An 11432-nucleotide genomic window follows, 5' to 3' on the forward strand; every position below is an offset into this window, starting at 1 on the left:
AGCTCACACACCCAAGGGAGGGAGCAGTAGAAAATGAATCTAAATCAACTTAAACTCCAACTCTGTGACGTCACCACTCTGCCATACCTCATCGGCGTGAAACGCAAGGGGGAGGTGTACCTTGCTAGTGACGTCATGTCACCAAGGTATTCACCCCTCCTCCGTCCACCGAGCTCTTGAGCGTGACGTCACCTCCGCCTGGGTCACTGCCGATATCGGTCCAGTGGCAATCCTTATTTGGGCAAAGCTACGCCCAGTGACTGGCGGCTCATTAACATAATGTGTTCGTTAAAGCCGTCGCGAATTTATTGCGACGGGTTCAGCGCCCACGCCCCCATCCCTCGACGTATGGTCTGGTCTCATTAACATAATTTATTCACTTCGAGAGCCGCTCGTGGGAGGGAAGTGACGTCATACTACTTACTGCTGTCGCGAGGCAACAGGAAGCTGCCGTGTGCGCGCTTGCACTGAAATCCGAGGTGAGAAATTCTCATCGTTGTGGTGGTGGTGGTTGTGGTGGTTGTTGTTGTTTACCAAGGTAGAGCCTAGCTCTCTCTCGTAGGGATGTCAGTTGAGTAGCAGCGAGCATGGGAATCGATGTCCAGGTTGGAACTTTACAGCGCGGGGCCTAGCCACGCGGGGCCTTGCCTCCTGCCCTCGCCTGATTACAAAATCTAAACGTGTTGGTTTGTGATGTTTCAAATACTTGTTCATTACCAATGTCCTCAACACTTAATACAACTCTGCAGTACAACTTGAGATGCCTTGCACCAGCTCACCCAAGTGGCACCATGTGAATGAACGCAGCATCACTGGTCACTAAGTGGGCATTAGCGATGTGAGGGGGGGGGTGGCAGCAATGGTGCTTTGTCATTTCCCAATTCGCGAGCAATGATGCAGAAATGAAGAGCACACTGCACAGAACAAAAAACGCACAGGCACTGATGCTGGTTCATATACACTTTATTGTGATCTCCCTGGTGTGCTAGGACGGTGGTGTGAGCAGTGTGGGAAGGGTCCCTCGCTGGTCCTTCAGCTCACGCAGGCGGCGGATGGCAGACCTCACTGTGACAGCCGAGGTCGTGCTGAAGGAGGAACGGGCGGTTACACACATTGGGTGACATCGTAATAAACACTTCTAAACCTTCATCCTAATAATACACACCTTGGTCATTTTCAAAATAATTACCTTTGAAAATATTACAGAAAACGATAAGGAACGGTAAAAGCATCTTAGGCTTTGGCTCAACATAGCGTGCAAGACGTACTTGTAGGTCCATGCACCTCCTGCCACGGTCTTCGTGCACGAGCCGCAGTGCCAGATGCCCACCACCCTCCTCTTCATCTTGGTCTGGCTTTCACAAGGACAACACGAGCACCACAGGTACACTGAGCGGAAATCACCGGTCAAGGCACACAGTTAACAAGCGTGAGCACAACACGTGTGCGTGTACTAAAACACGAGGACCCCAATTTGTTAAGGACAACACGAGGGCAATTTATGGGAATTGTGGATGGAAATCTTCACTGGTAGTGCATTTATCATGAGCAACCACGGCAAATTGGTAGGGCAGAGGAAGCGATGGGAGTTGTGTCTAGCAAATGAGAATGTCTAGAAGAGTGTTTAATGAACAGTGATCGGTGTACACAGGCGACAAAACCCTGGGTTAGTCACGTGTAACGTCTGAAATTAAAATTGAAAGAAGCCATATCCCATTTACCCAGACAGAAACAGCCACTGCCACTCCTTGGGGTAACGACGTTTAACTTTTTATCGGTCCTTTAAAGTCTTGCTTTATTAGCCGATGACCTGTTATTGTAGTCGGTTTAAGGGTCGAGGCAGTCGTACCTGAGACTGCTTTTTCTGCCCTGCAACTCCAAGGACAGTAGTCCAGGCCCAATTTTATTCGCAAAAAAACCTATTGAGGCAACCATTGCCGGTGACGACCACCACCCAATTGCAATCTTGACCTTTGCAGGCTGGCACTCACAACTTGACCCAACCAGCGCGAGCCACCGGATAACGCCCAGACGTGCCCCTATTGCCACGTGGGTTGGCGCCCCTCACCTTGCCGCAGAAGGAGCACGTGTACTTGGCGTGCTGGCTGATCTAGATTTTCTTCACCATCTTACGCAGGGACGCGCCGTACCGCGTGCCATACTTGCCCACAATGCCAACCTTCTTCGTGCGCTTTGCCTAACGGAGAAAGAGAGCCGAAAGCAAAGACCACACAAAACGTCATTTTCCTGGACACGCAGCGTTTTATATCCGCTCAGATGCTTCGCACCAAGGTCACATTACGACAGACTTCCCAAACAAAACAATATTCAAGTTTATATTTTACTCGCCCTTATAAGAACAATTGCCACCCATAAGTCTACAATTACCTATGGCACGCTTTCAGCACGAAGAGGTTGGGCAAAATCGAATAGGTCGCAGTAGACAAAGGCTAAAGGATAGTTTAACGAACCACACCACCAGAACGGTTTACGTACAACAGTAAACATTAAGGTCTGGTGGCGTGGAATACCCTACACATCGGCAATTTACTGCATTGCAGATTAAACATTAAGTTTAACACGTAGGCTTTCGCGACCACTATCATCCATAGTAGAGTGTTTTGGGTTAGATGGCGTAAATATATAAAAGTGTCGATAAAACCCGCCACCACCCGACAGCCAACTAGTAAGGGTTGTCACGTAAACTGAACATGCCAATTCGTTACTAGTACAGCACTAGTGTATTGTATAGTGTAGTGTATTGTGTAGTATACTAGTACAGCACATCAGTGTTGGAGAGCCAAGCCACAACATTTACAATCTGAGTACGACGTTTTGCCAGTAATTACACCTAGCTTCATCAGGTGACAACCAGATTTGTGCCGTACTAGTAACGAATTGGCATGTTCTGATTACGTGACAAACCTTACTAATCGGCCGGTGGCAGGTTTAACGATACATTTGCATATTTACGCGATCTAATCCAAGAAGACCTGTACGGAGATTAAACATTGTCAACACTCGGGAAATTATTTAAATCCGCACAAAAACGTTAAATATATTATTCAGATGCCTGGTCTCGTGTGTTGAGCCATGTGCACATAAAACCAATCAAGAACCCAGCGAGGAATATTTTTGAAGGGAAACCTGCGGCAACTCTCCAAGCAGGTTTGGGACGCCAACAGTCATCAGGTCAATACACTGCTGGATCAGAGAATGACCGCGCCAACACGCACGTCTCGTGCTGCTGCTACTCTCCCACACCAAGTTGGAAGGTGTCGAGGCATCACAAGCACCGTACAAGGGTAGTACTACTGCACCGATCCCCAACCGAGTCCCGCGGCCTATATGATGCTTATGGCGTTTTCTGTCCACAGCTGCTGGACACGCGGTTTCTTAAGACGCCATCACTTGCGGTGCAACCTGCAGCCAAACCGGCTACTTGCGCGAGCTCGGTGGCGGGTTGAATACATGCTCGTCCAACCGATGAAATAGATCGACACCGTGGCCGTCTAAGCCACACTCGCAACCCAGCGAAGGCGTCTGTCACCATCAATCGTTTCGCCGCGCAACACAAACAGGCGAGTCGCAAGGTCGTTAAAAAGAGGCGGACTGCTTTCATCTAACAGTGGATAGACCACGGCAAAAACAACGCACATATAAAACTCGCACCAATGAATAAAGCAGCGCGGAACGTAATCGGCCCTAATATCCCTGGCCCTAATATCCCTGGCCCTAATATCCCTGGCCCTAACATCGCTGGACCTAATATCCCTGGCCCTAATATCCCTGGGCCTAATATCCCTGGCCTTAATATCCCTGGCCCTAATATCCCTGGCCCTAATATCCCTAGCGAGTGTCCATGTTGGTTAGGTCATTTTTCTAGTGTCCATGTTGGTTAGGTTATTTAGTGAGTGTCCATGTTGGTTAGGTTATTTAGCGAGTGTCCATGATGGTTAGGTTATTTAGCGAGTGTCCATGATGGTTAGGTTATATATTGAGTGTCCATGATGGTTAGGTTATTTATTGAGTGTCCATGATGGTTAGGTTATTTAGCGAGTGTCCATGATGGTGAGGTTATTTAGCGAGTGTCCATGTTGGTTAGGTTAGTTAGTGAGTGTCCATGATAGTTAGGTTATTTATTGAGTGTCCATGATGGTTAGGTTATTTAGCGAGTGTCCCTGATGGTGAGGTTATTTTGTGAGTGTCCATGATGGTTATGTTATTTAGCGAGTGTCCATGTTGGTTAGGTTATTTAGCGAGTGTACATGATGGTTAGGTTATTTTGCAAGTGTCCATGATGGTTAGGTTATTTAGCGAGTGTCCATGATGGTTAGGTTATTTAGCGAGTGTCCATGTTGGTTAGGTTATTTAGCGAGTGTACATGATGGTTAGGTTATTTTGCAAGTGTCCATGATGGTTAGGTTATTTAGCGAGTGTCCATGATGGTTAGGTTATTTAGCGAGTGTCCATGTTGGTTAGGTCATTTTGCAAGTGTCCATGTTGGTTAGGTTATTTAGTGAGTGTCCATGATGGTTAGGTTATTTAGCAAGTTGTCCCTGATGGTTAGGTTACTTATCGAGTGTCCATGTTGGTTAAGTTATTTATCGAGTATCCATGATGGTTAGGTTATTTAGCGAGTGTCCATAATGGTTAGGTTATTTAGCGAGTGTCCATGATGGTTAGGTTATTTAGCGAGTGTCCATGATGGTGAGGTTATTTAGCAGTGTCCATGATGGTTAGGTTATTTTAGCGAGTGTCCATGATGGTTATGTTATTTAGCGATTGTCCAAGATGGTTAAGTTATTTAGCGAGTGTCCAAGATGGTTAAGTTATTTAGCAGTGTCCATGATGGTTAGGTTATTTAGCGAGTGTCCATGATGGTTAGTTAATTTAGCGAGTGTCCATGATGGTTAGGTTGTTTAGCGAGTGTCCATGATGGTTAGGTTATTTAGCGAGTGTCCATGATGGTGAGGTTATTTAGCAGTGTCCATGATGGTTAGGTTATTTTAGCGAGTGTCCATGATGGTTAGTTAATTTAGCGAGTGTTTCATGATGGTTAGGTTATTTAGCGAGTGTCCATGATGGTGAGGTTATTTTGCGACTGTCCATGTTCGTTCGGTTATCTAGCGAGTGTCCATGTTGTTTAGGTTATTTAGCGAGTGTCCATGTTGGTGTGTATGTTGAACTTCTATCACACCGTACATAGCCATCCATGATCATCGGAGGTGCGGGGGAAGGACAACAAACTAAGCACAAAAGCAGTTCTCAAGAAAATTTATTTTCGATCGAGATTTTAAAAATGCGTAGCTCCAGTAACTTCCTAATATCGGAAGAACATTCCAGATGGCTGCAGAAGTGCATCTGAAAACGTGCAATGCAGCGACCGTCTTTATTCGACGACTAGCCAAAAGCTGGTGCGAGGATGACCAGAGTTTGCATGAGCGTTTATGCTTTTTGATGATACCAGCAAGGTATTGTGGTTCATTTGTGGCAAGCGCTTTGTATGTAATGGGTGCAACCTTATAATGAATGAGTTCGGGAACAGGAAGCCAATGCAGTTCAGTGAGCACTGGACAAACATGGTCGGATTTTGCAGTTCCCGTCATGACGCCTGCCAAATAATTTTGTACACACTGCAGCTTGGCAATGTTTTTTGGCAGATGTGCCTAACCCCTAACCTTAAACCCTAACCGCCGACCTTAACCCCTAACCCTAACCTCTAACCCTACCCATAACCCTAACAGCTAACGTTAACAGCTAACCTTATCCCCTAACCATAACCCCGAACGCTAACTCCTAAGCATAACCCTCTAACCCTAAAAATTAACCCTAACCCCTAACCCTTTCCCAACCCCGAATCCAAATGAACCCTAACCCCTAACCGCTAACCCTACTGTTGTATATATAGGTGTTATGAAAATTGATGAAAATAATGAAAATTAAATGAAATTTGAAATGTGCCTAATTTATCCGAAATTATGTTAATCAGTGTAATTATGCACATAAATTATGCAGATTCGAGAGATAATCGTATTAATTTATGCGAGTGGGCGTGGGTATGATAATGCAGGTCGTTATGGATTATGTGGTCGAGCCTCGGTGACGAGGTTTGGTTATGAATTGGAATAACGCAATTGATCGTATGCAGTTCTGTAGGTGTTGTGAGCATGAATGAAAGGGAGTCGATTCATGGTTTTAGTCGCCGGACGTTGACCACCATCTCCCGGCCTCTCTCCCCCCCTTGAATCAGTACCGTCCAGGGGGAGATCTGTCGTCCCACGGTCCAGGGTCCCCGCCAGTAGGTGGTTAGCTTCCCCGCCTGCCCGGCCCTGACGCGAGGGGTGTGCAGCCATACCTTAGAGCCCGCCGAGTAGAAGGAGGGCTCCATTCGGGGTCGGGTCCCCTGCTCCTGCCTCTGGTGTGCGGCCTCGCCTTGCGGGTAGGCCCGGCCCCTCGCTCCTCGTAGGGTCTCCATCAGATGCTCCACGGGGCGGCTCCCTTCCTCCCATTGCGGCGGAGGGACACCGAACAGCAGATCTGTGGGTAGGCGAGACTCACGACCAAACATCATTAGGAACGGGGTCTGTCCCGTAGATGTGTGTACCGTGGTGGTGTAGGCGAACAGAGCATAGGGGAGGTGTTCGTCCCAGTCCCGTTGATTCGGGGCCGCCATGCGTTTAAGCTTCCCGGCTAGAGTCTGGTTCATCCTCTTTACCATCCCATTTGCCTGGGGGTGGTACGCCGTAGTTGGTCCTTCTGGATCCCGAACTCCCGGCACAGCGCCTGGAATAGCTCTGCCTCGAACTCACTACCCTGGTCGGTAATGACTCGTTCGGGGATCCCGTGCTTCAGTACGTAGTGTTCCACGAACGCTCGGGCCACTACGAGGGCTGTCTTATCGGGGATGGCCACCGCTACGGGATAGCGTGTGAAGTACTCCACCGCTACGAGAATATATCGGTTGCCCCGGTGGGATCGCGGGAATGGCCCTTGCAGGTCGATCCCAACCAGCTGATTCGTTCGACTGATGCGGAACGGTCTCAGGGGTACCTGGTATCGCGCTGGTTTCGGCCCGCATTGCTGGCACGCGCGGCAGCCCTGTACCCAGGCGGGCACGTCTTGTGCTAACTTGGGCCAGAGATACTGGCGACGCAGGGTTTCCCGAGTGCGCCATTCCCCATCATGGCCCCCGAGCGGGTGGTCGTGCACCAGTCTTAGCAGCTGGGGTCGCACCTGGGCGGGAACACAGATGCACCCAGGCTGGCCGGCTTCAGTCAGCTCTCGTACTACCCCGTTCTGCATGCACAACCGGGCATACAAACCACTCCAGGGTCCTGGTAGGGCGTCCTTCTTCTCCCGTAGGGCCGCTTCCACCGCCGCCAGATCCGGATCCCGCAGCTGGGTCCGTCTCAGCTGCACGTCGTCCAGGCCCGGAAAGGCGCAGCCGACGTCCTCCTGGATCCGATCGGGTGGGGTTGCGCGACCCGTCGGGCCCCGGGGTGTGGGCCCCGTGCCCGCCGAGTGGTCCGCCAGGTCCCTGGTTCCTCCTACCGGGGTGTCTGTGGCACATACTGCACTGCCTCTCACCGGGGGAGGGTTAGTCTCGGTGCGCTCCTGGGGGCCTGCCACCTGCCGGCAACGCCCCCCCGTGAAGCACGGGCAGACTTCCTCCAACCTTGTCTCGGCGCACACCGCGGGCCGCCTCGACAAGGCGTCCGCGTTTGCGTGCGTACGCCCAGCTCGGTACTCTATTTGCAGGTTGTACTCCTGCAACTGCGCCAGCCATTGCGCCATCTGCCCCCCCCACCCTGCACCTGTGACAGCACCGCGGCCAGCCCACTGCTGCAGGCGTCGGTGTCCAAGATAAAGTCCGTGGTGAAATCTGGGAAAGCTAGGGTGGGGGTGTGGGTGAGGTGGTCTTTGAGGGCGGTGAAGGCCGTCTGGCAGGCCTCCGTCCATCGATAGGGGTTCTTAGGGGAGGTGAGTTGGGTGAGGGGAAGTGCAATCTCGCTGAATCCCTTTACAAATCGACGATAATAGGTGGCGAGTCCCAAGAATGACCTGATCTCCGTCAGATTCCTGGGCCGTGGCCATTCCACTACGGCGCGCACCTTTTCCGGATCGGTGCGCACCCCCGCCTCGCTGACTCGGTGTCCGAGGTACCCTACCTCGCACTGCGCAATGTAGCACTTACGCGGCTTGAGCTTGAGATGGGCTGCTCGTAGTCGCTGGAACACCTCTCGCAACCTGGACCAGTGCTCGGACAGAGATCTGCTGAACACTATCACGTCATCCAGGTAAATCAGGCACTGTTCCCACTGTAAGCCCCGCATTACCAACTCCATCAACCGCTGGAACGTCGCGGGCGCGTTAGTGAGTCCGAACGGAAGCACTCGAAACTCGAACAGCCCCATCGGGGTGGTAAACGCGGTTTTCGGCCGATCCTCCTCCGCCATCTCCACCTGCCAGTACCCGGACGCCAGATCGAGGGTGGAAAAATACCGTGCTCCTGCGAGGCTGTCAAAGGTGTCGTCGATGCGCGGTATGGGGAAGGCGTCGCCGAGGGTGACTGCTTGTTTCGTCACTAGCACCACCGGGGCAGACCAGGGGCTCGTCGAGGGGTGAATTATGTTATCACGTAGCATGTCCACGACTGCCTCCTTGATCTGGGTCCGTTCGGGCACGCCCACCCGGTATGCGGGGAGTTTGATCGGTCGGGCTGCACCTGTGTCAATTTGGTGCTTAACAAGGTCTGTTCGGCCTACATCTGAATCGTGCTCGCTGAACACGTCGGTGTACTCCCGTAACAACCCACACAGCTGATCGGCCTCCCCCTTAGGTAAATCTGCCCAAGGCACATGTAACGCATCATGCAGGGGAGCAATCTCGGCCCGGGGGGTTGGGCCAACCTGCCAGGCCAGATCCTGGTTGTCCTCGGAGTGGCCAGGGTCTTCCGAGTCGTTAGAGTGGCGCGCGTGCAGGGGGTGTATGGTGGCTACTGTGGCGCGTCGTCGTAGCAACGCCGGGGTACTGTGTGGGTTAAACACCCGCATAACGTATATGAACAGTCTAGGACGTATATAAACAGTCTAGAACGTATATGAACAGTCTAGAACGTATATGAACAGTCTAGAACGTATATGAACAGTCTAGAATGTATATGAACAGTCTAGAACGTATATGAACAGTCTAGAACGTATATGAACAGTCTAGAACGTATATGAACAGTCTAGAACGTATATGAACAGTCTAGAACGTATATGAACAGTCTAGAACGTATATGAACAGCCTAGAACGTATATGAACAGTCTAGAACGTATATGTTTGCAAGTTGAGGCTTTGCTACCCTGCAACTTTCACGCAAGGCGCTGCAGCGGCTGTTGCTGCCCGCTGCCAAATTCAACTCCCGCTTGCTCGAGTTGCATGAAGACCAAAACAACGAGAACTGATTGCTCTGTTTATGGCCAAAACGCTGCCGTGATGGCAAGCGTCATTCAATTCCTCGCCGTGTTCGCGGTAGCAACTATGTAACGCACGCGTTAACACGTTTGTAATCTTTCACCCTGTCCTGAAATTGTATTTAAATAAAATAATAATAAAATTTACATAAGTGCTTCCGAAATGCTCAATTTTACCAACGCTTACAATGCTGCCTCATTGAGGCCAGACTAACGTGAATTTAACGACTCCATTAAAGTAAAACAGTTGCCGTCCAACAGGAGCAATTTCCATTCGACCGTCGGGTTTTTCTCGCTGGGAAAGACGCAAACGCCTCGCTCGCACAGAGAGGTTCAAAACATTAACAAAGCACCGACAGGCCCCACAGAACGCGACCGACGGTTTGGCACCACGCACCCCGGCGGCCCGTCGCTCCCGTGCGGCAGGTTTTAACGAAACGGAAACTTAACGGGACAGCGAAGATCGGCACGCAAAACAAAAAAGCTGCATTTTAATTGAAAGCTTTCGTGACTGCAAGGATTCATCTTCTTTGGTTCTTTCGGTAAAGTCACGTAGAATGAGAATATTATTGTGTTATTTTATTTTATCAATTTATTATTTTATTCTCATTCTACGTGACTTTACCGAAAGAACCAAAGAACAAAAAAGCTGCATTTGCAAGCTGCATCTTTGCAAAGACTCCACCGCCACGGTAACGTTGAGCACCACAATTTAACTTTGCAGGGGAGGGGGGGGACGAGTGCCGCGTCCGTTCAGAGTCTCGATGTTTTTCCCCGCGGTCGCGGTAGCGGTGCTCCGTTTAGCTCGGCCGGAGGCGACGACGCCGTGGGGCACGCCGTGCACGGGAGCCGGACACGATTGGGGCCTAGTCCCGCTTGGAAGGTTCAGCAGAATCCGCCGAGGATCTTGCAAATGTATGTAGAAATACAATAAGATTATATTGAAACAAAAAACAATCACGACGTTTCGATCACAACGCAAGCGATCTTCATAAGGTGTCAAGAACAAATCACGGCGGTAAATACAGCAAAAAGATGAGAGACGAGAATTCAACAAACCTGAAAAATATTACGTGAAGCACATCCAGTCAGGCCAACAACACAGCTAGACACTTCCTGGCGGACCACGAATTTCAGAAGAGTGTTACATTTCGTGTTCAACCAATGAGTAATTTTATGCAGTCACGAAAGCTTTAATACTTTATGATCTTGCGAACGCCCAACGCGGCCAGACCCGCCACGGCCCCGAACCCCGCGACGGCCACCGGCGTGTTTCTGAGCGAGCTGCCGGGCAGTCCCCCGCCCATACTCCCGCACGAACCACCCGTCCCGCGTCCGGGGGAACGCGAGCGCAGTCCGCCGTCAGTACGGTCGTGCGTGTGCACGGCGTCGGTCCCGGAAATGGCAGTGGCACGGCTAGCGATTGTACAGGCGGTGCAACTGGCGCGCTCAAGAGGCAGATGAAGGCCCAGCTGCCGAAGTTCGAAAAGAGGAGAGTGGGACACATTTGCTCTACAACGGCGTTTTCGCAAACTTAATATGCAGGTCTTGGATTGACGAATTGGGTTATTTTTTTTGGAAACATTTGACTGCTTCGAACAAACGCTTCTCCTAAAACATGGACCCGCTGAAGACCCCACAGGCAATGGCGAGAAACATATACAGATGGTATAAACGACGGGGCGATTTCTGCCGTCCGAGAGAGGGGATTAGGCGTCTCTCACGATTTAACAAACACACAAGCCGCTCGCTCCCCTGCCAGTCGCTCACTACTCTACACAGAAGCGCCAAGCTGTCTAAGCCGACGACATCTCGCAGCAACTTGGCAAAACTCAAATAAAAAACCAAATTAAATTTCTCTTCAGTCTCGCCTGGTAACAAAAACAACAACCCCCACCTGTTGTATATGAGCCTTTTCGAAAATTGATATTAACAATAATATTTGCCGTTATATATATCATATATTTTTTT

The 11432-nt window shown here is 50.3% G+C and overlaps 1 pseudogene; it reads right to left on the minus strand.

Annotated features, from left to right (window-relative positions):
- Positions 1-947: 947 nt before the first annotated feature.
- On the minus strand, positions 948-10768 carry LOC142912341 (large ribosomal subunit protein eL43-like; annotated as a pseudogene).
- Positions 10769-11432: the final 664 nt, after the last annotated feature.

The sequence above is a fragment of the Petromyzon marinus genome, unplaced genomic scaffold (genome assembly GCF_048934315.1).
Source record: "Petromyzon marinus isolate PM22_M1 ecotype Great Lakes invasive population unplaced genomic scaffold, UKy_Petmar_22M1.pri1.0 PM_G_Scaffold_2, whole genome shotgun sequence".
Lineage (NCBI taxonomy): Eukaryota > Metazoa > Chordata > Hyperoartia > Petromyzontiformes > Petromyzontidae > Petromyzon > Petromyzon marinus.